Here is a 27,238-nt window from a genome sequence, read left to right as displayed (position 1 = left end):
TTCTCTATTGGTTTTCCCAAGACCTGCGACAAATATCGTGCTAATAAACTATCTGTAAAACTACCATAACGTTGAACCTGTGCACATAAATAATACCCCTGAAAGAAAAGGAATGATACCCCACCATCTGATTCCAACAACCATAGATATCTTTGCTTTATCCTGACCCTCTTCCTTCCCCATATTAGATTGTTAATAAGAGTCTCCAGTCGGTTAGCCAATATTTTGGCAAAAATCTTGTAATCTGTATTTAGGAGCGATATGGGATATCCTTTTTCAGCACCAAAGTAATCACTGCCTCCCTAAATGATGAGGCAGAGAACCAAATACACGGGATTCATTCAGGACCCGCAAGAAAATAGGAAGGAGCGATTTATCATGGTACCTATAGAGTTCAGAGGCTACCAATATAAGTGAGATCAGGAACTCAAAAGGTAATAGGGTGAGATCCCCAGAGATGATTAGGGAGGAGTTTGCGAAATACTACTCTTCGCTTTACCAGTCTGATATTACGTTTAGTCGAGAAGATATGGATCAATATCTACAACAACTAGGACTCCCCCAGGTAGAACCACAGGATAGGGAAATGATGGATCGCCCTATTGACTTGGAGTAGTTGCGATCGATACTTCCATTACTGAAATATAATTCATCCCCTGGCCCTCACTGTTTGCCGTTTGAACTCTATAGCAGTGTTATAGATCCGAACCCGACCCAAACTTCGTCCCGAACCCCATTGAAGTCAATGGGGACCTGAACTTTTCGGCACTAAAAAGGCTGTAAAACAGCCCAGGAAAGGGCTAGAGGGCTGCAAAAGGCAGCAAAATGTAGTTAAATCCACTGCAAACAAATGTGGATAGGGAAATAAATAAAAATAAAAATAAAATAAATAAAAATTAACCAATATCAATTGGAGAGAGGTCCCATAGCAGAGAATCTGGCTTCATGTCAGCAGAGAATCAGTCTTCATGTCATAGCAGAGAATCATGCTTCACGTCACCCACCACTGGAACAGTCCATTGTCAGATATATAGGCTCAGGCACCCAGGCACAGGAGAGAGGTCCCATAGCAGAGATTCAGGCTTCATGTCAGCAGAGAATCAGTCTTCATGTCATAGCAGAGAATCATGCCTCACGTCACCCACCACTGGAACAGTCCATTGTCAGATATTTAGGCCTCGGCACCCAGACAGAGGAGAGAGGTCCCATAACAGAGATTCAGGCTTCATGTCAGCAGAGAATCAGTCTTCATGTCATAGCAGAGAATCATGCTTCACGTCACCCACCACTGGAACAGTCCATTGTCAGATATTTAGGCCCAGGCACCCAGACAGAGGAGAGAGGTCCCATAACAGAGATTCAGGCTTCATGTCAGCGACTCAGCAGAGAATCAGTCTTCATGTCATAGCAGAGAATCAGGCATCACGTCACCCACCACTGGAACCCTCCATTGTCAGATATTTAGGCCCAGGCACCCAGGCAGAGGAGAGAGGTCCCATAACAGAGAATCTGGCTTCATGTCAGCAGAGAATCAGTCTTCATGTCATAGCAGAGAATCATGCTTCACGTCACCCACCACTGGAACAGTCCATTGTCAGATATTTAGGCCCAGGCACCCAGACAGAGGAGAGAGGTCCCATAACAGAGATTCAGGCTTCATGTCAGCGACTCAGCAGAGAATCAGTCTTCATGTCATAGCAGAGAATCAGGCATCACGTCACCCACCACTGGAACACTCCATTGTCAGATATTTAGGCCCAGGCACCCAGGCAGAGGAGAGGTTCATTCAACTTTGGGTTGCCCCGCAATATAATGGTAAAATGAAAATAAAAATAGGATTGAATGAGGAAGTGCCCTGGAGTACAATAATATATGGTTAAGGGGAGGTAGTTATAAATGTCTAATCTGCACAAGGGATGGACAGGTCCTGTGGGATCCATGCTTGGTTCATTTTTATGAAGGTCAGCTTGTCCACATTGGCTGTAGACAGGCGGCTGCGTTTGTCTGTAATGACGCCCCCTGCCGTGCTGAATACACGTTCAGACAAAACGCTGGCCGCCGGGCAGGCCAGCACCTCCAAGGCATAAAAGGCTAGCTCTGGCCACGTGGACAATTTGGAGACCCAGAAGTTGAATGGGGCCGAACCATCAGTCAGTACGTGGAGGGGTGTGCACAGGTACTGTTCCACCATGTTAGTGAAATGTTGCCTCCTGCTAACACGTTCCGTATCAGGTGGTGGTGCAGTTAGCTGTGGCGTGGTGACAAAACTTTTCCACATCTCTGCCATGCTAACCCTGCCCTCTGAGGAGCTGGCCGTGACACAGCTGCATTGGCGACCTCTTGCTCCTCCTCTGCTTTCGCCTTGGGCTTCCACTTGTTCCCCTGTGACATTTGGGAATGCTCTCAGTAGCGCGTCTACCAACGTGCGCTTGTACTCGCGCATCTTCCGATCACGCTCCAGTGCAGGAAGTAAGGTGGGCACATTGTCTTTGTACCGTGGATCCAGCAGGGTGGCAACCCAGTAGTCCGCACACGTTAAAATGTGCAGGCACTGCAGCATGTAGTCGCTCATGTGTGCCAGGCTGCCCAGAGGTAAGGACAAGCTGTCCTCTGTAAGGAGGCGTCATCGTCCTGCGTTTCCCCCCAGCCACGCACCAGTGATGGGCCCGAGCTGCGTTGGGTGCCACCCCGCTGTGAACATGCCTCATCCTCCTCCACCTCTTCCTCATCCTCATCCTCCAGTAGTGGGCCCTGTCTGGCCACATTTGTACCTGGCCTCTGCTGTTGCAAAAAACCTCCCTCTGAGTCACTTCGAAGAGACTGGCCTGAAAGTGCTAAAAATGACCCCTCTTCCTCCTCCTCCTCCTCCTCCTCCTGGGCCACCTCCTCTTCCATCATCTCCCTAAGTGTTTTCTCAAGGAGACATAGAAGTGGTATTGTAACGCTGATAACGGTGTCATCGCCACTGGCCATGTTGGTGGAGAACTCGAAACAGCGCAACAGGGCACACAGGTCTCGCATGGATGCCCAGTTATTGGTGGTGAAGTGGTGCTGTTCCGCAGTGCGACTGACCCAGCGTGCTGCAGCTGAAACTCCACTATGGCCTGCTGCTGCTCGCACAGTCTGTCCAGCATGTGCAAGGTGGAGTTCCACCTGGTGGGCTTGTCGCATATGAGGCGGTGAGCGGGAAGGCCGAAGTTACGCTGTAGCGCAGACAGGCGAGCAGCGGCAGGATGTGAACGCCGGAAGCGCGAACAGAAGGCCCGCACTTTATGCAGCAGCTCTGACATGTCGGGGTAGTTGCGAATGAACTTCTGCACCACCAAATTCAGCACATGCGCCAGGCAAGGGATGTACGTCAAACCGGCTAGTCCCAGAGCTGCAATGAGATTTTGCCCATTATCGCACACCACCAGGCCGGGCTTGAGGCTTACCGGCAGCAACCACTCGTCGGTCTGTTGTTCTATACCCCGCCACAACTCCTGTGCGGTGTGGGGCCTGTCCCTCAAACATATGAGTTTCAGAATGGCCTGCTGACGTTTACCCCGGGCTGTGCTGAAGTTGGTGGTGAAGGTGTGTGGCTGACTGGATGAGCAGGTGGAAGAAGAGGAGGAGGAAGCTGAGTAGGAGGAGGAGGAGACAGAAGGCAAAGAATGTTGCCCTGCGATCCTTGGCGGCGGAAGGACGTGCGCCAAACAGCTCTCCGCCTGGGGCCCAGCCGCCACTACATTTACCCAGTGTGCAGTTAGGGAGATATAGCGTCCCTGGCCGTGCTTACTGGTCCACGTATCTGTGGTTAGGAGGACCTTGCCACAGATGGCGTTGCGCAGTGCACACTTGATTTTATCGGATACTTGGTTGTGCAGGGAAGGCACGGCTCTCTTGGAGAAGTAGTGCCGGCTGGGAACAACATACTGTGGGACAGCAAGCGACATGAGCTGTTTGAAGCTGTCTGTGTCCACCAGCCTAAATGACAGCATTTCATAGGCCAGTAGTTTAGAAATGCTGGCATTCAGGGCCAGGGATCGAGGGTGGCTAGGTGGGAATTTACGCTTTCTCTCAAATGTTTGTGAGATGGAGAGCTGAACGCTGCCGTGTGACATGGTTGAGATGCTTGGTGACGCAGGTGGTGGTGTTGGTGGTACATCCCATGTTTGCTGGGCGGCAGGTGCCAACGTTCCCCCAAAGGCGGAGGAATAGGCCAGGGCATCAGCAGCAGAAGAGGCCAAGGCGGCAGCAGCAGAAGAGGTAGTAGGGGGAGTGACTTCCTTGTTTTTAAGGTGATTACTCCACTGCAGTTCATGCTTTGCATGCAGGTGCCTGGTCATGCAGGTTGTGCTAAGGTTCAGAACGTTAATGCCTCGCTTCAGGCTCTGATGGCACAGCGTGCAAACCACTCGGGTCTTGTCGTCAGCACATTGTTTGAAGAAGTGCCATGCCAGGGAACTCCTTGAAGCTGCCTTTGGGGTGCTCGGTCCCAGATGGCGGCGGTCAGTAGCAGGCGGAGTCTCTTGGCGGCGGGTGTTCTGCTTTTGCCCACTGCTCCCTCTTTGTCTTTTGCTACGCTGTTGGCTCGGTCTCACCACTGCCTCTTCCTCCAAACTGTGAAAGTCAGTGGCACGACCTTCATTCCATATGGGGTCTAGGACCTCATCGTCCCCTGCATCGTCTTCATCCCTGACCTCCTGTTCAGTCTGCACACTGCAGAAAGACGCCGCAGTTGGCACCTGTGTTTCGTCATTATCAGAGACGTGCTGAGGTGGTATTCCCATGTCCTCATCATCAGGAAACATAAGTGGTTGTGCGTTAGAGCATTCTATGCCTTCCACCACTGGGGAAGGGCTAGGTGGATGCCCTTGGGAAACCCTGCCAGCAGAGTCTTTAAACAGCATAAGAGACTGCTGCATAACTTGAGGCTCAGACAGTTTCCCTGATATGCATGGGGGTGATGTGACAGACTGATGGGCTTGGTTTTCAGGTGCCATCTGTGCGCTTTCTGCAGAAGACTGGGTGGGAGATAATGTGAACGTGCTGGATCCACTGTCGGCCACCCAATTGACTAATGCCTGTACCTGCTCAGGCCTTACCATCCTTAGAATGGCATTGGGCCCCACCAAATATCCCTGTAAATTCTGGCGGCTACTGGGACCTGAGGTAGTTGGTACACTAGGACGTGTGGCTGTGGCAGAACGGCCACGTCCTCTCCCAGCACCAGAGGGTCCACTAACACCACCACGACCATGTCCGCGTCCGCGTCCCTTACTAGATGTTTTCCTCATTGTTACCGTTCACCACAATAAGAAAAATATTATTTGGCCCAATGTATTGAATTCAAATTCGGGCCTTTTTTTACAGGCACCTAACACTATCTGGCTATCTATTTAGGTACCGTATTACACTAATACAGGCACAGCAGTAATGACAGATTTAGCTGAATATAAATTTGAGGCCTATTATTTAGACGCTGGGTGACAGGTATACGTTTACGGACAGAATTAGACTTGGATATGCACAGTAGCGTGTGTGTGAAGTTATTGAGAATGACCCTATCAGCACCTTGAATCTAATATACCCTTTTAGGGATAGATGTAAAGTAGGCCTGATACAGCAGAAACTACTAATTTAGGAAATTGCTAGGTTGGGAATTGTATTTCAAACCAGAACAAAAACTGTGCTTTGACGGACACAAAATAACTTGACCAGCTACAGCAATAGCCACAGATTTAGCTGAATATAAATTTGAGGCCTATTATTTAGGCGCTGGGTGACAGGTATACGTTTACGGACAGAATTAGACTTGGATATGCACAGTAGCGTGTGTGTGAAGTTATTGAGAATGACCCTATCAGCACCTTGAATCTAATATACCCTTTTAGGGATAGATTTAAATAACCACACTATTGATGGTTAAATGGACTTGGTGGCAGCTTGCCCCTGATGTAGGATATAGCCAAAAAATAACCACACTATTGATGGTTAAATGGACTTGGTGGCAGCTTGCCCCTGATGTAGGATATAGCCAAAAAATAACCACACTATTGATGGTTAAATGGACTTGGTGGCAGCTTGCCCTTGATGTAGGATATAGCCAAAAAATACCCACACTATTGATGGTTAAATGGACTTGGTGACAGCTTGTCCCTGATGTAGGATATAGCAAAAAATAACCACACTATTGATGGTTAAATGGACTTGGTGGCAGCTTGTGCTGGCGCACCACAAGCCACAAAATGGCCGCCGATCATCCCAGAAAAAAGTGAATGAAAAACGCTCCATTTTCTCTTCCTTCTAGGAACCTACATGTAAAACCTACATGTGAACATTTATGATTCCTTTTTCCTACAGCGGTTGTTTTATAAAATACGGACCGTTATTGATCATTGGATGTTTGTAGATTTATGATACCATTGCAAGATTAGCACAATATTGTGTGAAATCATCCAACAATTATCCAGTGTCAGTGTATATTTTATCCTTTTATTCTTTTATATATGTATTAAATAAAGCATTGTGATTTACAACTATCCATATGGTCCCGTGTGTTGAGAGTGCCGGTCTTTTAGTTATATACGTAGATCGATCACTGTCTTAAGTGTTTTGGAGGAGTTATTCACTGCCTAATCTCGCCCTAACGTCGCAGCTGCAACCTCTCCCTACACTTGTAACAGCAGAGTGACGTGCAGAGCTACGTGACCCAAGCTTATATAGAGGCTGGGTCACATGCTGCACTGGCCAATCACAGCCATGCCAATAGTAGGCATGGCTGTGATGGCCTCTTGGGGCAAGTAGTATGACGCTTGTTGATTGGCTGCTTTGCAGCCTTTCAAAAAGTGCCAAGGAAGCGCCGAACACCGAACCCGAACCCGGAAATGTTCGAGTTCGGGTCCGTGTCACGGACACCCCAAAACTATACAGTTCGGGTTCGCTCATCCCTAGTTAGAAGCTAATTTGGAAGGAAATACACAGTTTAATACCCTTGAAGGGAAAGGAGGCGAAATTGAAATATGTGATTTTGCCCTGAGAATGATTAAAGAAATTCTGTGTACGGTTATGAGATTGGAAAGTATTATGGGAAAAGTGGTAACACAGATAGGGAGCGTTTAATCAGATATGACATGTTCGTCTGCAAGAGATGGAGAGTAGACTATCACCAGTGGAGGATTTATTAAGCAAACTTGAGAAAAATATAGTGACTCTTAGGCCTCGTTCACACGAGCGTGTCCGGATGCGTTGCGGCAAACCCGTGCGAGTAGGTACGCAATTGCAGTCAGTTTTGACTGTGATTGCGTTCCGTTGTTCAGTTTTTATCGCGCGGGTGCAATGCGTTTTGCACGCGTGTGATAAAAAACTGAATGTGGTACCCAGACCCAAACTTCTTCACTGAAGTTCAGGTTTGGGTTCAAGGCTGTGTAGATTGCATTTTCCCTTACAACATGGTTATAAGGGAAAATAATAGCATTCTGAATACAGAATACATAGTACAATAGGGCTTGGTGGGCCGATAATGGTCTTCTCTTTCGGCGCAGGCGCACTGAGGGAGTGCTAAGGAGGCGAGCCTCCTTCTCTCAGAGCGCCTGCGCGAATGAAGGCGCGGGATTTGAAATGCTGACAGGGCCAGCCGGAGGAGGAGAGCGCTCCCTGGCCCTGTCAATCAACAGGAGGAGGGGGGCGGTTTTTTGCGGCTGCTACCAGCAAGTAGACGCCCTACTTGCTGGTAGTGTAGTGATTTGCATATTTTAAAAGATCGATTTTTATTTTTTAAGGAAACGAAGCCACAGACAAAGGTTAGAGCCCTATATAGGGAATAGTCGTTAAATAAGCATTTTAACAACCCCCCCCCCAAAAAAATTGTGTTTTGGGGATGACAGAAGCCCTTTAACCGCCTCCGGACCGCCTAACGCAGGATCGCGTTCCGGATTCGCCAGCGCTGCGCAGAGTCACGCATATACGCGTCATCTCGCGAGACGCGAGATTTCGCTCAAAGCCGGCCCGCGCATGCGCATGGTCCTTTTTGTCGGTTGGATCCAGCAGAGGAGCAGGCTTCACAGTGAGTAGCACCAACAGTACACTTTAGCCCCAGATCACCCCCTGCACCCCAATTAACCTTTTGATCACCCCTTTGATCGCCCCTGTCAATCACTAGTGAAAGGAAAAAAGTGATTAGTGTAAACTGTCATTTTTGTTTTTTTCACTGGTATTGACTGTTAGGTTTTAGGGATAGTTTAGGCCCCTTGGTTAGGTAGTTTAGGGATCAGTTAGCGCCCAGCCCACCGCACCGCAGTCCCTTATTCACTGATTAGCGTATGGCTAATCAGCATTTGTACTTTTATAGTATCTGTAAGTGATCAAAACTGATCACGGTCAGATCTAATCACTTTAGTTTGCCCTCCACCCAAAACGCAGTGTTTGCCCGATCAGGCCTGATCGGTCGCCCACACGTGCGTTCACCCACGCCTGCCCCACCGCAGTGACAAAAAAAATATATTTTTTGATCACTGCACATTCACTTTACACGCGCTGCGGCGATAAAAAAAAATCAGTTTTGATATTTTTTATCAACCGCAGCTGCCTCCGGTACTTCGCTAGCCTCCCATTTGTAAGACAGGCTTGCTTTTTTTCTTGGGTAGTCTCAGGGAATAACCCTAAATTTAGTAGTCCAAATGTCAAACAGGGGGTATTCTTCTGAAGAGGCCTACAGGATTCTGACCCAGTCGGATGAGGAATGGGAACCCTCATCTGACGAATCTAGCGGGTCAGAATATGAACCTGTAGAAAGCAGTGGCTCTCTGAACCAAAGTTCGGACGAGGAGGCTGAGGTCCCTGATAGCACCAGGCGTACCCGGCCCCATGTCGCTAGACCACAGGTTACGCAGGATCAAGAGCAGCAGAGTGGGGCTGGCGCTGTCGGATCAAATGGTGAGCCATACACCAGCAGCGCAGCCCTCCCTGGACCTAGTACCAGCACTGCCGTACAACATGGTGAAGTGGCGAGCACCAGAAGGGCAGTTGAAGCTGGTACGGTGGCACGTGCAGTAGTTACCCCGTCGCAGCCACCGCACAGACAGGCCCGTAGAGTCCCTAGAATCCCTGAGGTGCTGGAAAACCCTGATTGGCAGTCACCAACTTCAGCCGCACCATTAGTTCCCCCTTTCACCGCCCAGTATGGAGTTCAGGTTGAGACGGCTCAGATCGGTTTGGCCCTGGGATTTTTTGAGCTGTTCTTGACTGCGGAGCTCTTGGACTTAGTCGTGGTAGAGACAAACCGGTATGCCACACAATTTATATCCGCCAACCCGGGAAGCTATTATGCCCAGCCTTTCCGGTGGAAACCAGTCCAAGTTTCCGAAATTAACATTTTTCTGGGCCTTCTCCTCAACATGGGTCTAACTAAAAAGCATGAATTGCGTTCATATTGGTCCACGAACACGATTCATCACATGCCCATGTTCTCTGCTGCTATGTCCAGGGCACAATTTGAGGCCATCCTGCGTTTCCTGCATTTTAGCGACAACACCACCTCCCATCCCAGAGGCCACCCAGCTTTTGACCGGCTCCACAAATTTCGGCCCCTCATAGACCACTTCAACCAGAAATTTGCAGATTTGTATACCCCCGAGCAAAACATCTGCGTAGACGAGTCCCTAATACATTTTACCGGGCGCCTTGGCTTCAAACAATACATCCAAAGCAAGCGTGCCCGGTATGGGGTCAAATTGTATAAGTTATGTGAAAGGGCCACAGGCTATACCCACAAATTTCGGATCTATGAGGGAAAAGATCAGACCCTGGAGCCAGTCGGTTGCCCTGACTACCTGGGGAGCAGTGGGAAGACAGTCTGGGACTTGGTGTCACCCTTATTTGGCAAGGGGTACCATCTTTATGTGGACAATTTCTACACAAGTGTGGCCCTCTTTAGGCATTTGTTTCTAGAACAGATTTGCGCCTGTGGCACCGCGCGAACTAGTCGCGTGGGCTTCCCCCAACGGCTCGTTACCACCCGTCTTGCAAGGGGGGAGAGGGCTGCCTTGTGTAACCAAGAACTGCTCGCGGTGAAATGGAGAGACAAGCGTGACGTTTACATGCTCTCCTCCATTCACGCAGACACGACAATCCAAATTGAGCGAGCAACCCGTGTCATTGAAAAGCCCCGCTGTGTCCACGACTATAATTTGCTCATGGGAGGGGTGGACTTAAATGACCAGATGTTGTCTCCGTATTTAGTTTCCCGACGCACTAGACGCTGGTATAAGAAGGTGTCTGTATATTTAATTCAATTGGCTCTGTACAATAGTTTTGTTCTCTAGAGTAAGGCTGGGAGAACATGATCCTTCCTAAAATTCCAGGAAGAGATCATCGAGAACCTCCTGTATCCAGAAGGTTCCGTGGCCCCATCCACCAGTGTAGTTAGCCGTCTACACAAGCGACATTTCCCCAGTGTCGTTCCTGGTACCTCAACCCAACCGTCATCCCGAAAAAGATGTTGTGTCTGTAGCAGGAGTGGAATAAGGCGTGACACCAGCTATTTCTGTCCTGACTGTCCTGACCACCCTGCCCTATGCTTTGGAGAGTGTTTCCGGCAGTACCACACACAGGTACACTTAGCATAGGAATTGCATCTCACAGGACAGGCACACAGGGCTATTAGGGCCCTTTTACTCACAGCTACTGCAAACCTCTCCTTTCACCTGGGATAAAGTACATAATGTACTTCGCCACATCTTTGGACGATTTGCGCTTATTGCGCTTATTGTGTTGCGGCCTGTTTTTTTCTTTTTTGTTTTGTTTTTTTTACCTTCCAGGTGGACCAACCGATGAACCAGCTGCAGCACTGATGTGCATTCTGACAGAAGCATTGCGCTGCTGTCAGATTACACACAAGTCGGTGTATGCGGCGCTGCAAGACGAGATTTCTCCTCTGCAGTAAAAGATACGTTTGCCGAGGCATATGAGCTGAGGAGGTGGCAGTGTTCATATGCTTTGGCAAACACTTTGTATATATAAAAAAAAATAAAAAATCCTGGCAATGATTTATTCATCCACATCGATTGATGTGAATGGATAAATCTGGTTTGCCAGGGCATACGAGCTAAGTGGGTATGGATGTTGGGCAGAGCTCCTATGTCCTGGCAGACGCCTTTCCCCTCCTTTTTCTTTTTTTGGCAGAGATTTTTTCATCCACATTGATTGATGCGAATGAAGAAATCTGTGCCGTTCATTTTTTTCTTTCAGCCCAGAGGCTGAACGGAAAAAAAAAATCTCATTACCCGTTGTCACTACCAGAGCTTGGAGGAGTTCTCACTGCTCTGTTTCTCCGCCCCTGTGATGAGCTCTTTACTTTCTGTTTCCTTCCTCCCAGCTGTTCCTCCTGCGTTTGATTTCCCTGCCTTTAAATCACCCCTCCTCCTTTTGTAGTGTGTGGATTATATTTCTCATTTGAGTTGTAGCTCTTGCTTGAGTATCTTCCCTTGTAGGCTATCCTTTCACTGGACCTGTGTTCTGCTGCAGCAAGTACTCCGGATATTGCCAGCCTGTCTTTGGATCCGTCTTCACTGCGGCTGCAGCTCCTTCAGCTAAGTGTGCAGACATTGTTGTGTATCTGTGTGTTTTCTGACTGGATCCGAGGCGACCACGGTTCCCTCCATATACTGAGCAGGGCACCGGTGGCCGTGCCCCTTCCACTATTGTAGGGGTTACAGTGGTCATCAGTCTCAGGTACGCGGGCATGCCTCGTTCCACCATTTGGATCCGGGCATGGGCTTAGCAGCATAGGGAGAGCTTTGAGGGTCTGACAGGGGTCACCCTTTATCCTCCCTAGTTTGGGTCCGGTCAGTAGCTCTATTTTCTGTGCATGCTCTTGTTGTTCACATACAGCCGTGACACCCGTATGCTCAATATAAGGAGAATAGCAGAAACTCCTAATGCTGGCGATACATGTAATGATTGCGGAGCCCCTTAAATGCCAGGGCAGTACAAACACCCCACAAATAACACCATTTTGGAAAGAAGACACCCCAAGGTATTTGCTGAGGGGCATATTGAGTCCATGAAAGATTGAAATTTTTGTCCCAAGTTAGCGGAAAGGGAGACTTTGTGAGAAAAAAACCCAAGAAATAAATTTCCGCTAACTTGTGCCAAAATTTTTTTTTTTCTATGAACTCGTCGTGCCCCTCATTGAATACCTTGGGGTGTCTTCTTTCCAAAATGGGGTCACATGTGGGGTATTTATACTGCCCTGCCAAGATATTTCTCTCACCCAGCATGGGTATATGTAAAATGACACCCCAAAACACATTGCCCAACTTCTCCTGAGTACGGAGATACCACATGTGTGACACTTTTTTGCAGCCTAGGTGGGCAAAGGGGCCCACATTCCAAAGAGCACCTTTCGGATTTCACCGGCCATTTTTTACACATTTTGATTTCAAACTTCTTACCACACATTTGGGCCCCTAGAATGCCAGGGCAGTATAACTACCCCACAAGTGACCCCATTTTGGAAAGAAGACACCCCAAGGTATTCCGTGAGGGGCATGGCGAGTTCCTAGAATTTTTTATTTTTTGTCACAAGTTAGCGGAAAATTATGATTTTTTTTTCTTACAAAGTCTCATATTCGACTAACTTGTGACAAAAAATAAAAAATTCTAGGAACTCGCCATGCCTCTCACGGAATACCTTGGGGTGTCTTCTTTCCAAAATGGGGTCAAAATGTGTAAAAAATGACCGGTGAAATCCGAAAGGTGCTCTTTGGAATGTGGGCCCCTTTGCCCACCTAGGCTGCAAAAAAGTGTCACACATCTGGTATCTCCGTACTCAGGAGAAGTTGGGCAATGTGTTTTGGGGTGTCATTTTACATATACCCATGCTGGGTGAGAGAAATATCTTGGCAAAAGACAACTTTTCCCATTTTTTTATACAAAGTTGGCATTTGACCAAGATATTTATCTCACCCAGCATGGGTATATGTAAAATGACACCCCAAAACACATTGCCCAACTTCTCCTGAGTACGGAGATACCAGATGTGTGACACTTTTTTGCAGCCTAGGTGGGCAAAGGGGCCCATATTCCAAAGAGCACCTTTCGGATTTCACCGGTCATTTTTTACAGATTTTGATTTCAAACTACTTACCACACATTTGGGCCCCTAGAATGCCAGGGCAGTATAACTACCCCACAAGTGACCCCATTTTGGAAAGAAGACACCCCAAGGTATTCGCTGATGGGCATAGTGAGTTCATAGAAGTTTTTATTTTTTGTCACAAGTTAGTCGAATATGAGACTTTGTAAGAAAAAAAAAGAAAAATCATCATTTTCCACTAACTTGTGACAAAAAATAAAAAGTTCTATGAACTCACTATGCCCATCAGCGAATACCTTAGGGTGTCTACTTTCCGAAATGGGGTCATTTGTGGGGTGTTTGTACTGTCTGGGCATTGTAGAACCTCAGGAAACATGACAGGTGCTCAAAAAGTCAGAGCTGCTTCAAAAAGCGGAAATTCACATTTTTGTACCATAGTTTGTAAACGCTATAACTTTTACCCAAACCATTTTTTTTTTACCCAAACATTTTTTTTATCAAAGACATGTGGAACAATAAATTTAGAGCAAAATTTATATATGGATGTCGTTTTTTTTGCAAAATTTTACAACTGAAAGTGAAAAATGTCATTTTTTTGCAAAAAAATCGTTAAATTTCGATTAATAACAAAAAAAGTAAAAATGTCAGCAGCAATGAAATACCACCAAATGAAAGCTCTATTAGTGAAAAGAAAAGGAGGTAAAATTCATTTGGGTGGTAAGTTGCATGACCAAGCAATAAACGGTTAAAGTAGTGTAGGTCAGAAGTGTAAAAAGTGGCCTGGTCATTAAGGGTGTTTAAGCTATAGGGGCTGAGGTGGTTAAGGTAAAAGGGTAGGCAAGCTATTGGAAAATATAATTAATAACCAACAAACAAACAAAAAAAAACAGAGTAGGTAGGTGCTCTACAGAATAATAGTGTTCAAACAGTCAAAACTCAGATTAGTGGGGGTTTTCGGGAATACTACCAGGACTTGTAGAGGTCAAAAACTGTGTATACAAATTAGGATCTGTGTCTGTATCTTGATGGTAGTGCCTTTAAGAAGCTTACTGAAGATCAGGAAAAACAACTAGACGAGAATATACAATTGGAGGAATTAGGAAGGGGCCTGCATTCAACTAGGGACAGAAAGTTCCCGGCAGGTGATGGATTAACATTTGAGGTGTATAAAGAGTTTAGTCAGAAACTTCTTCCAGAGTTATTGGAGGCCCTGGTTTAGGCAAAGAGATTAAAGAAGTTGCCTGAATCTATGGAGGATCCACTATTATTTTGATTACAAAGGCTGAAAATGATTTATTAAAAGCCAGGGTCATACAGACCAATCTTGTACTGAATATCAAATAGTTGGCTAGGGTATTGGCAGATAGATTAAGGCCTCTTTCACACGGGCGTTGCATGTGAGGGCCGGATAGGATGCGGGTCATTCGCGGAAAATGCACAATTTTTCTGCGCAAAGAGCAATGCGTGTTTTGCACGCGTGTGAGAAAAATCGGCATGTTTGGTACCCGAATCCGGACTTCTTCACAGAAGTTCGGGTTTGAGTTAGGTGTTCTGTAGATTTTATTATTTTCCCTTTATAACCATGGTGATGGATCATGTGATGAGCGCAGTGATGTCACCACTAGAGATGTCGCGAACATAAAATTTTCCGTTTGCGAACGGTGAACGTGAATTTTCGCAAATGTTTGCGAACCGGGCGAACCACCATTGACTTCAATGGGCAGGTGAATTTTAAAACCCACAGGGACATTTTCTGGCCACAATAGTGATGGAAAGTTGTTTCAAGGGGACTAACACCTGGACTGTGTCATGCCGGAGGGGGATCCATGGCAAAACTACCATGGAAAATTACGTAGTTGACGCAGAGTCGGGTTTTAATCCATAAAGGGCATAAATCACCTAACATTCCTAAGTTGTTTGGAATAACGTGCTTTACAAACATCAGGTATGATGTATCGATCAGGTAGTGTAAGGGTTACGCCCGCTTCACAGTGACAGACCAAACTCCCCGTTTAACGCACCGCAAACAGACCATTTGCACAACCGCAAACTCCCCATTTGCACAAGGTTGGATACCAAGCTAGCCATGTCCCGTTCCTTGTCCTCACTGATGTCATTGAAGGTCTCTTCCTCCACCCAGCCACGTACAACACCAAGGGTCCCTGAAAGGTGACAACAAGCCCCCTGGGACGCCTGCTGTGGTTGGTCTTCCACCTCCTCCTCTGACTCCTCTTCTTCAGACTCCTCTCTCTGCGTTGCCTCTCTCTGCGTTATTATAAGGCGTGTTAAGTAGTACTATTCCTATCAGTTTAATCCCTGTTACATCCCCTGTTACATCTCCTATCAGGGGATGTTTTTATGGCATTGATTTTAGGAACGGGGAGATGGAAAAAGATGCTTGGTCGGTCCTCCTACTTTAAATTTGGGGCACTGCGCATGCAATCTAATGTGCCACCAGATAGTTGTGGTGTGTTATGATGTTCTATTCTTATCAGTTTAATCCCTGTTACTGTATGGAATAGATTTTAGACAACCGCAAAGAGTTGTCAATAGTTGACACACTCATGACATAAATTTTATACCTCTATGCATCAATCTTGGTGTAGTAATGACTGTGCTCGTGCGCACGTTTGGGAGATTGCAGGCGATGGGGGTTTTACAAAGCCTATGGTCGTGCTCAGGTAGTTCAGTGACAGTTAAGTGACCCAGAAAACAATGATTCTGCAGTTGTTGGCTTAGTAGGCTTTAATGATCACCTTAGATGATCACAAAGAAAATTTATGTTTTTTCTATGCAAAATTATCCAGCCGATCGCTTTTGGTCTGTTCACAATGAAGCTACGACCTTATCATCTGGGGTGTGCCAACATTGCCATTGCCAACACACTCATAGAGGTGGTCGCTTCATTGTGATACGCAAGCCCCTTCACCACGACAAGGTAACGATCACGAAGGGGAATTGACACATGTATGTGCCTTTTTTTTTTTTGTGTTTTTGAAGCCACAGTGCAGCACCAGAGGCCAGAAAAATTTATGTTTGTTTCCCAGGCAGAAAGTGCCCTAAAACATTGCGTCTTGAACCCTAGTTGGTGGCGGATAAGTCACGCAAGTCATCCGGCATTCAGAGGTAAAATACAGCAGCGTGTGGACCATTTTTAGCCCAAGGCAGATCATCTCATTACCAGGCCTTTTTTAGTTGAATGTATCGCCCACTGTCAGTCCCTTCGGGATCCATCCCTCATTCATCTTAATAAAGGTGAGGTAATCTAGACTTTTTTGACCTAGGCGACTTCTCTTCTCAGTGACAATACCCCTTGCTGCACTGAAGGTCCTTTCTGACAGGACATTTGAAGCGGGGCAGGCCAGAAGTTCTGTCGCAAATTGGGATAGCTCAGGCCACAGGTCAAGCCTGCACACACAGTAGTCAAGGGGTTCATCGCTCCTCAGAGTGTCGATATCTGCAGTTAAGGCGAGGTAGTCTGCTACCTGTCGGTCAAGTCGTTCTCTGAGGGTGGACCCCGAAGGGCTGTGGCGATGCGTAGGACTTAAAAAGCTCTGCATGTCCTCCATCAATCACACGTCTGTAAAGTGTCCTGTCCTTGCCGGCGTGGTCGTGGGAGGAGGAGGATTACTTTCACCTCTTCCCGTTAGATTCCCATTGTGCTGTGACTTCACCCTTATACGCTGTGTAAAGCATACTTTTAAATTTATTTTGGAACTGCTGCATCCTTTCCGACTTGCAGTAATTCGGTAACATTTCAGGCACTTTCTGCTTATACCGGGGGTCTAGTAGCGTGGCCACCCAGTACAGGTCGTTCTCCTTCAGCCTTTTTATACGAGGGTCCCTCAACAGACACTTCAGCATAAAAGACCCCATTTGCACAAGGTTGGATGCCGAGCTCCTCATGTCCCGTTCCTCGTCCTCACTGATCTCACAGATCTCACTGAAGGTCTGTTCTCCCCCCCCCCCCCCAGCCACGTACAACACCATGGGTACCAGATAGGCGATAACGAGCACCCTGGGATGCCTGCTGTGGTTGGTCTTCCTCCTCCTCAAAGCCACATTCCTCCTGACTCCTCTTCCAGCGTTGCCGCAGGTCCAGCAAGCGATGCTGATAAGGCTGTTTCTGGTGGTGATGATGGTGACCACAACTCTTCCTCTTCCTCTTCACGCTCATCCACGGCCTGATCCAGCACTCTTCGCAGGGCACGCTCCAGGAACAAAACAAATGGGATGATGTCGCTGCTGGTGCCTTCGGTGCGACTGACTAGGTTTGTCACCTCCTCAAAAGGACGCATGAGCCTACAGGCATTGCACATGAGCGTCCAGTAACGTGGCAAAAAAATTCCCAGCTCTGCAGAGGCTGTCCTATCACCCTGGTCATACAAATACTCGTTGACAGCTTTTTCTTGTTGGAGCAGGCGGTCGAACATTAGAAGTGTTGAATTCCAACGTGTCGGGGTGTTGCAAATCAAGCGCCTCACTGGCATGTTTCGCCGCTGGATATCTGAAAAGTGCGCCATGGCCGTGTAGGAACGCCTGAAATGGCTACACACCTTCCTGGCCTGCTTCAGGATGTCCTGTAAGCCTGGGTACTTATGCACAAAACGCTGTACGATCAGATTACACACATGTGCCATGCACGGCACATGTGTCAACTTGCCCAAATTCAATGCCGCCAACAAATTGCTTCCGTTGTCACACACAACTTTGGCGATCTCCAGTTGGTGCGGAGTCAGCCACTGATCCACCTGTGCGTTCAGGGCGGACAGGAGTGCTGGTTCAGTGTGACTCTCTGCTTTCAGGCAAGTCAACCCCAAGACAGCGTGACACTGCCCTATCCGGGATGTGGAATAGCCCCTGGGGAGCTGGGGGGGTGCCGTTGATGTGGAGCAAGATGCAGCAGCAGAAGAGGACTCAGCTGAGGAGGTTATGGAAGAGGATGGAGTAGGAGGAGTAGAGGAGGTGGCGGCAGGCCTGCCTGCAAGTCGTGGCGGTGTCACCAACTCCTCTGCAGAGCCACGCATTCCGTGCTTGGCAGCCGTCAACAGGTTTACCCAATGCGCAGTGTAGGTGATATACCTGCCCTGACCGTGCTTTGCAGACCAGGTATCAGTGGTCAGATGGACCCTTGCCCCAACACTGTGTGCCAGACATGCCATTACTTCCTTTTGCACAATCGAGTACAGGTTAAGGATTGCCTTTTGTGCAAAGAAATTTCAGCTTGTATGGTAAAAGCTGGCGGGCAAAGAGTTCAGACAAGCCAGCTGTCAGACGCCGGGCAAGGGGGTGACTTTGTGACATTGGCTTCTTACGCTCAAACATGTCCTTGACAGACACCTGACTGTGGGCAGATGAGCAGGAACTGCTGAAGGTGAGAGGCGGAGTGGCGGATGGTTGAGAGGGGGCAAGGAGGACAGCAGTGGTTGACGTGGCTGAAGATGCTGGACCAGGAGGAGGATGGCGGCTTTGATTTTGTGTGCTGCTTGTACTCGTCATCATGTGTTGATCCCATACGCGTTTGTGATGTGTGATCATGTGCCTTCGCAAAGCAGTTGTACCTACAGTAGGTGGGTGTTGGACTTCCCACGACTCCGTTTCTTTTGGCACAGGTTGCAAATGGCATCGCTGTTGTCAGAGGCAGACACACAAAAAAAATGCCACACTGCTGAGCTCTGCAATGACGGCATTCTGGTGGTGGCAACAGCATGTGTTGATTGGCATGCTGTCTGGCTGACCCCGGGTGCCGATGCATACTGTCTGACTGTACCACTAGCTCCTTGCGACGACCTCCCCCTGCTTCCAACTCGTCTCCTCTTCCTCTCTGTCTCCCCATCAGAACTTTCCCCCTGTTCTTCTTCTCTTCGAGCGGGCACCCACGTGACATCCACGGACACATCGTCATCATCAACCGCTTCACTTGTATCTGACAACTCAGCAAAGGAAGCAGCAGCGGGTACAACATCATCATCATCACACCGTACGTCCATGTGCGTAATGCTGCCTGACTGAGACATATCCCTGTTATCTACATCCTCTGGCAATAATGGTTGCGCATCACTCATTTCTTCCAACTGATGTGTAAATAACTCCTCTGACAGATCAAGTGAAGTGGCTGTGGTGCTAGTGTTGGTGGTGACTTGAGAGGTGCCCAAAGCTGAGCTGGAGGAGGATGGTGGGTCAAGGTTCCGAGCGGAAGCTGTAGAAGATTGGGTGTCCTGTGTTAGCCAGTCAACTATGTCCTCAGAACTTTTCGAGTTCAGGGTACATGGCCTCTGAACACTGGGCATTAGTCTAGGGCCAAAGGGAATCACAGCACCACGACCACGACGGCCCCTGCGGGGTGGCCTGCCTCTGCCTGTCATTTTTTTTAGATTAGTTAAGTTGTACTATGCGTGCAAGCTACTGTGACACAAGATATGAGTTGCGCTGAAGTGACACTATGCACTGCACTGGGCCTTAAACACACAAACACGTGTGTAACTGACTGCTATTTATTCAGCCAAAATAGTTTTTTTTCTTTAAATGGAATTTTGAATGTGACACCAGATATGAGTTGCGCTGGTGACACTATGCACTTGCAGTGCTGTGAGCCTGACACACAAGCTGGCAGGCAGGCAACTGCAATTTGATTACACAGGAAAAAAAAAAAAAAGCAGACATGTTCTAGCCCTAAAAAGGGCTTTTTGGGGTGCTGTCCTTACAGCAGAGATCAGATGAGTCCTTCAGGACTGCAGTGGACACTGAATACACTTGCCTAGCTATCAATTTCCCTATTAAATCAGCAGCAGCAGCACTGTCCCTCCTCTCACTAAGAATGCAAATGAATGAATCTAAAATGGATGCTGTCCAGGAGGTCTGGGAGGGAGGGTCTGCTGCTGATTGGCTGGAATGTGTCTGCTGACTGTGAGGTACAGGGTCAAAGTTTACTCAATCATGACAAATAGGGGGTGGACCGAACATCGCATATGTTCGCCCGCCGCGGCGAACGCGAACAAGCTATGTTCGCCGGGAACTATTCGCCGGCGAACTATTCGGGACATCTCTAGTCACCACAGGTCCTTTTCCTCCTGGTCATCAAAGAAGACAGAAGAGAAGGCAGCCTGCGCGAACAAGTGAATGAGGTGATTTAAATAATAATTTTAAAAAATTATTTAACCCCTCCATCCCTATTTTACTAAGCCTTCTGTAATAACATTAAGTCTGGTCCCCATCCCGATCATCTCCTAGCAACCATGCGTGAAAATCGCACCGCATCCGCACTTGCTTGCAGATGCTTGCGATTTTCACGCAGTCCCATTCACTTCTATTGGGCCTGCGTTGCGTGAAAAACGCTCAATATAGAGCTTGCTGCGATTTTCACGCAACGCACAAGTGATGCGTGAAAAATCACCGCTCATGTGCACAGCCCCATAGAAATGAATGGGTCCGGATTCAGTGCGGGTGCAGTGTGCCCGTGTGGAAGGGGCCTAACAAAAGTAATAAAAACAATAATAAATGAAGATCAGACAGGATTTATTCCCAGCCGATTGATTATCTCCACTATAAGAAGGTTGTTTATGAATATAGTAGGAAATAAACATAGTAAAAAAGGGATCTTGTCACTGGACGCGACCAAAGCACTTGATTGCGTGGAGTGAGAATACCTGTGGGAGGGGACTATTTTATTGGTTGGATTAACACGTTAAGGACCCAGGACGAGAATGCTCATTCTAAAGGTACTTAGTGCCCCAGGATGAGCATTCTCGTCCTGCGGCCCTTCCTCCCCCCCTGCGTGCGGTGATGCAATCAGCGGCAGATATCCGGCTGTTACTGACAGCTGGATCCCTGCCTGCTGCATCCAGCAGCATCGGTGATAATGCTAGTGCCGGTGGATTAACCCCTCATATGCTGCGGTCAGTGCTGACCGCGGCATATGGGAGGTTTGCGCTCCCTCATCTCATCCATCGGGTCTCCTCGCTACTGTGGCAGGGACTCGATGGTTGCCATGGCAGCCCCAAGCCATTCCAAGGCTTAGGGCCCAGCATGTATGGAGGCCTAAGAGGCCCAGCCCCCAGGCTGGGTCTCCTAGGCAACTGTTAGCGTCTTACAGTGTAAGACACTAATAGTTCAATACAGCACAATACACATGTATTGTGCTGCATTGAAACAGGGATCAGACCCTGTAATGTTGAAGTCCCAGAGTGGGACAAATAATAAAGTAAAAAAAAAAAAAAAAGTTATTTTTTTTTTAAAAAGTTATAAGTAAAAAAAAAAAGTGTCCTTTTCCCAAAATAAAGTGAAAAAATTTGTAAAAAATAGGGAAAAGAACAGTAGACATATTGGGTATTGCCGCGTCCGTATCGACCAGCTCTATAAAAAAAATCACATGACCTAACCAGTCAGGTGAACACCATAAAAAAAATTAAACAAAAACTGTGCTAAAAAAGCTATTTTTTTTTTTTGGTCACCTTACATCACTAAAAGTGCAACACCAAGCGATCAAAAAGGCGCATGCCCCCCAAAAAAGTACCAATCAAACAATCATCTCATCCTGCAAAAATGGTACACTACCTAAGATAATCGCCAAAAAACTGGCTCTCAGAATATGGAGACACTAAAACATGATTTATTTATTTTTTTGGTTTCAAAAATGATATGATTGTGTAAAACTTAAATAAATAAAAAAAAGTATACATATTAGGTATTCCCACGTCCGTAACGACCGGCTCTATAAAAATACCACATGACCTAACCCCTCAGGGGAACACCGTAAAAAAAAAAAAAAAAAAAACTGTGTAAAAAAAGACATTTTTTGTTACCTTACATCACAAAAAGTGTAACAGCATGCGATCAAAAAGTCACTCGCTCCACAAAATAGTACCAATCAAACCGCCATCTCGTCCCGAAAAAAATGAGCCCCTACACAAGACAGTCGCCAAAAAATAAATACAACTATGGCTTTTCAAAAATGCTTTGTTATGGAAAACTGGTATTGTCGCGTCCGTGACAACCTGCTCTATGAAAATACCACATAATCTAACCTGTCAGATTAATTTTGTAAATAATAAAAAATTAAAACTGTGCCAAAACAGCCATTTCTTGTTACATTGCCTCACAAAAAGTGTAATATAGAGCAACCAAAAATCATATGTACCCTAAAATAGTACCAACAAAACTTCCACCTTATCCCATAGTTTCCAAAATGGGGTCACTTTTTGGAGTTTCTACTCTAGGGGTGCATCAGGGGGGCTTCAAATGGGACATGGTGTCAAAAAACCAGTCTAGCAAAATCTGCCTTCCAAAAACCACACAGCGTTCCTTTCCCTCTACGCCCTGACGTGGGGCCGTACAGTGGTGTACGACCACATATCGGGTGTTTCTGTAAACCGCAGAGTCAGGGCAATAAATATAGAGTTTTGTTTGGCTGTTAACCCTTGCTTTGTTAGTGGAAAAATGGATTAAAATGGAAAATTTGGTAAAAAATTTAAATTCTGAAATTTTATCTCCATTTGCCATCAACTCTTGGGGAACACCTAAAGGGTTAATAATGTATGTAAAATCAGTTTTGAATACCTTGAGGGGTGTAGTTTTTAGAATGGGGTCACTTTTGGGTGGTTTCTATTATGTAAGCCTCACAAAGTGACTTCAGACCTGAACTGGTCCCTAAAAAGTGTTTTTTTGAAAATTTCTGAAAACTTTCAAGATTTGCATCTAAACTTAAGCCTTGTAACGTCCCCAAAAAATAAAATGGCATTCCCAAAATGATCCAAACATGAAGTAGACATATGGTAAATGTAAACTAATAGCTATTTTTAGAGGTATTACTATGTATTATAGAAGTAGAGAAATTGAAACTTGGAAATTTGCATATTTTTCCCAAATTTTGGGAAAAATTTTATTTATTTTTTATTTTATTTTTTTTACTCCATTTTACCAGTGTTATGAAGTACAATATGTGACGAAAAAACATTCTCAGAATGGCCTGGATAAGTAAAAGTGTTTTAAAGTTATCACCACTTAAAGTGACACTGGTCAGATTTGCAAAAAATGGCCAAGTCCTTAAGGTGAAATAGGACTGAGTCCTTAAGGGGTTAAGGTGAAATATGGCAGGGTTCTTAAGGGGTTTTACTTATTTATTCACATCCCAGAGCCAGGGTAACGGTGGATGGGGTTATGTCCCTGCCTTTTGCCCTATTTGGGGCACTAGGCAGGGATATCCCCTATACTCGTTGCAATTGCAAAAGAACCACTGACGATTATTATAAGAGAAAGTGAAAACATTAAGGGTTTCCAATACGGAAATGTAAGGGAGAAAATAATGTTTAAAGTAATGGATATAATTGAAAAATGTGGGTCTTAACTTAAACAGTTTGGTGTTTATTCACACATAAGGAAAAACAAAAATGACCGTTTACAGTCTTAGTGTTTGTTCACACCATGCAATGTCCAAATCTTCACCTAGTTAGCAGTTTTCCACTCGCAGTCCACAGCAGGCTTTAGGGGCCTGTTTCCCGGTATGCGGCTCTCTGCCCTTTAGCACGGCACAAATTCACAGGTCCCAAAACACAGAAACTCCACAATTTCTCTGTCAGATGGAGGATAAACCACACCCAGCTGAGATTGCTGGCTGAGTTTTTTCTATAGGCCAAAAAGACCCTTCCTGGAGCGTGGGGAGCAGCCACCTACCCAGGACTTTGGCTACTCCCAGTAAGAGCCGGCCTGGATCGGCTTTACAGCCAAAATAACAAAAAACTGTGTCAGTCAGCACTAGCTGCCGCTGACACTTAAAACTACCGGATCTTACCTCACCGAGGCCAGAAATCTCAGTGACACATGCCTTCCTTTAATGATGGCCCCTTCCTACACTGTTTACTAAAATATATTCAAGTTATAGTTATATAATGGACATAAAGTCCAGACTTTTAGCTTTCATTTGAGGGTATCCACATTAAAATTGGTTGAAGGGTTTAGGAGTTTCAGCTCCTTTACATATGGCACCCTGTTTTTAAAGGGACTAAAAGTAATTGGACAATTGACTCAAATGCTGTTTCATGGGCAAATGTGGGAAATTCCTTCATTATTTCATTCTCAATTAAGCACATAAAAGGCCTGGAGTTGATTTGAAGTGTGGTGCTTGCATTTTGAAGAATTTGCTGAGAAGTAAACATGCAGTCAAAGGAGCCCAAGAAATTGCTACATTATTAGAAGTGGCAAAATCTACAGTCGTGGCCAAAAGTTTTGAGAATGACACAAATATTAGTTTTCACAAAGTTTGCTGCTAAACTGCTTTTAGATGTTTGTTTCAGTTGTTTCTGTGATGTAGTGAAATATAATTACACGCACTTCATACGTTTCAAAGGCTTTTATCGACAATTACATGACATTTATGCAAAGAGTCAGTATTTGCAGTGTTGGCCCTTCTTTTTCAGGACCTCTGCAATTCGACTGGGCATGTTCTCAATCAACTTCTGGGCCAATTCCTGACTGATAGCAACCCATTCTTTCATAATCACTTCTTGGAGTTTGTCAGAATTAGTGGGTTTTTGTTTGTCCACCCGCCTCTTGAGGATTGACCACAAGTTCTCAATGGGATTAAGATCTGGGGAGTTTCCAGGCCATTGACCCAAAATGTCAACGTTTTGGTCCCCGAGCCACTTAGTTATCACTTTTGCCTTATGGCACGGTGCTCCATCGTGCTGGAAAATGCATTGTTCTTCACCAAACTGTTGGATTTTCGGAAGAAGTTGCTGTTGGAGGGTGTTTTGGTACCATTCTTTATTCATGGCTGTGTTTTGGGGCAAAATTGTGAGTGAGCCCAGACATGAATGGTCTCAGGATGCTTTACTGTTGGCATGACACAGGACTGATGGTAGCGCTCACCTTTTCTTCTACGGACAAGCCTTTTTCCTGATGCCCCAAACAATCGGAAAGAGGCTTCATCGGAGAATATGACTTTGCCCCGGTCCTCAGCAGTCCATTCACCATATTTTCTGCAGAATATCAATCTGTCCCTGATGTTTTTTTTGGAGAGAAGTGGCTTCTTTGCTGCCCTTCTTGACACCAGGCCATCTTCCAAAAGCCTTCGCCTCACTGTGCGTGCAGATGCGCTCACACTTGCCTGCTGCCATTCCTGAGCAAGCTCTGCACTGGTGGCACTCTGATCCCGCAGCTGAATCCTCTTTAGGAGACGATCCTGGCGCTTGCTGGAGTTTCTTGGACGCCCATAAGCCTTCTTAACAAGAATTGAACCTCTTTCCTTGAAGTTCTTGATGATCCTATAAATTGTTGATTGAGGTGCAATCTTAGTAGCCACAATATCCTTGCCTGTGAAGCCATTTTTATGCAACGCAATGATGGCTGCACGCGTTTCTTTGCAGGTCACCATGGTTAACAATGGAAGAACAATGATTTCAAGCATCACCCTCCTTTTAACATGTCAAGTCTGCCATTTTAACCCAATCAGCCTGACATAATGATCTCCAGCCTTGTGCTCGTCAACATTCTCACCTGAGTTAACAAGACGATTACTGAAATGATCTCAGCAGGTCCTTTAATGACAGCAATGAAATGCAGTGGAAAGGTTTTTTTGGGATTAAGTTAATTTTCATGGCAAAGAAGGACTATGCAATTCATCTGATCACTCTTCATAACATTCTGGAGTATATGCAAATTGCTATTATAAAAACTTAAGCAGCAACTTTTCCAATTTCCAATATTTATGTAATTCTCTAAACTTTTGGCCACGACTGTACAGTTTGGTACATCCTGAAAAAGAAAGAAAGCACTGGTGACCTCAACAATGCAAAAAGACCTGGATGCCCACAGAAGACAACAGTGGTGGATGATCGCAGAATAATTACCATGGTGAAGAGAAACCCTTTCACAGCAGCCAACCAAGTGAACAACAGTCTCCAGGATATAGGCGTATCAATATCCAAATCTACCATAAGGAGAAGACTGCATAAAAGTAAATACAGAGGGTTCACTGCACGGTGCAAGCCTCAAGAATAAGAAGGCTAGATTGGACTTTGCTAAAAGACATCTTAAAAAAACCAGCACACTTCTGGAAGAACATTTTTGAACAGATGAAATCAAGATCAACTCTGCCAGAATGATGGAAAGAAAAAGTATGGCGAAGGCATGGTACAGCTCATGATCCAAAGCATACCACATCTGTAAAACACGGCGGAGGCAGTGTGATGGCTTGGGCATGCATGGCTGCCAGTGGCACTGGGTCCTTAGTATTTATTGATGTGACACAGGACAGAAGCAACCAGATGAATTATGGGGTTTTCAGAGACGTTCTGTGTGCTCAAATCCAGCCAAACTGATTGGTCGGCGTTTCATAATACAGATAAACATTGACCCAAAACATAAAGCCAAAGCAGCCCAGGAGTTTATTAAAGCAAAGAAGTGGAATATTCTTGAATGGCCAAGTCAGTCACCTGATCTGAACCCAATAGAGCATGCATTTCACTTGTCAAAGACTAAACTTCAAACAGAAAGGCCCACAAACAAACAGCAACTGAAAACTGCTGCAGTAAAGGCCTGGCAGAGTATAAAAAGGAGGAAACACAGCGTCTGGTGATGTCCATGAGTTCAAGACTAGTGTTGATCGCGAATATTTTAATCGTGAATTTTTATTGCGAAAATTGGCACTTAGAGAATTCGTGAATATCTAGAATATAGTGCTTGAATATTCTAGATTTTTTTTTCACTATCCATTCTCCCTCACTGTTTCTTGCTTGTGGGCCAATGAGAAGGCTGCAATATGTTTGATTTTAGGAGTAGTGTTGATCGCAATTTTTGGTATCGCAAATTTTTGGCGCAAATTTTCCGATTTCCGCAATCAAGAAAATAATGACTGGAGATCACGAATTCTCAAATATTCGAGAAATATTGTGAATTCGAATATTGCCCCTGCCGCTCATCACTGTTCAAGACTTCAGGCAGTCATTGCCAACACAGGGTTTTCAAACAAATATTAGAAATTAACATTTTATTTACAAATATTTAATTTGTCCAATTACTTTTGAGACTCTGAAATTAAAGGATTGGGTTTAAAAATGCTTTAGTTCCTCACATTTTGTGCAATCATTTTGTTCAATCCACTGAATAAAGCTGAAAGTCTGAACTTAAACTGCATCTGAATTGTTTTGCTCCAAATCCATTGTGGTA

This window comes from Bufo bufo, chromosome 8, assembly GCF_905171765.1.
Source record: "Bufo bufo chromosome 8, aBufBuf1.1, whole genome shotgun sequence".
NCBI classification, from domain to species: Eukaryota; Metazoa; Chordata; class Amphibia; order Anura; family Bufonidae; genus Bufo; species Bufo bufo.
This window is presented reverse-complemented; position numbering follows the sequence as displayed.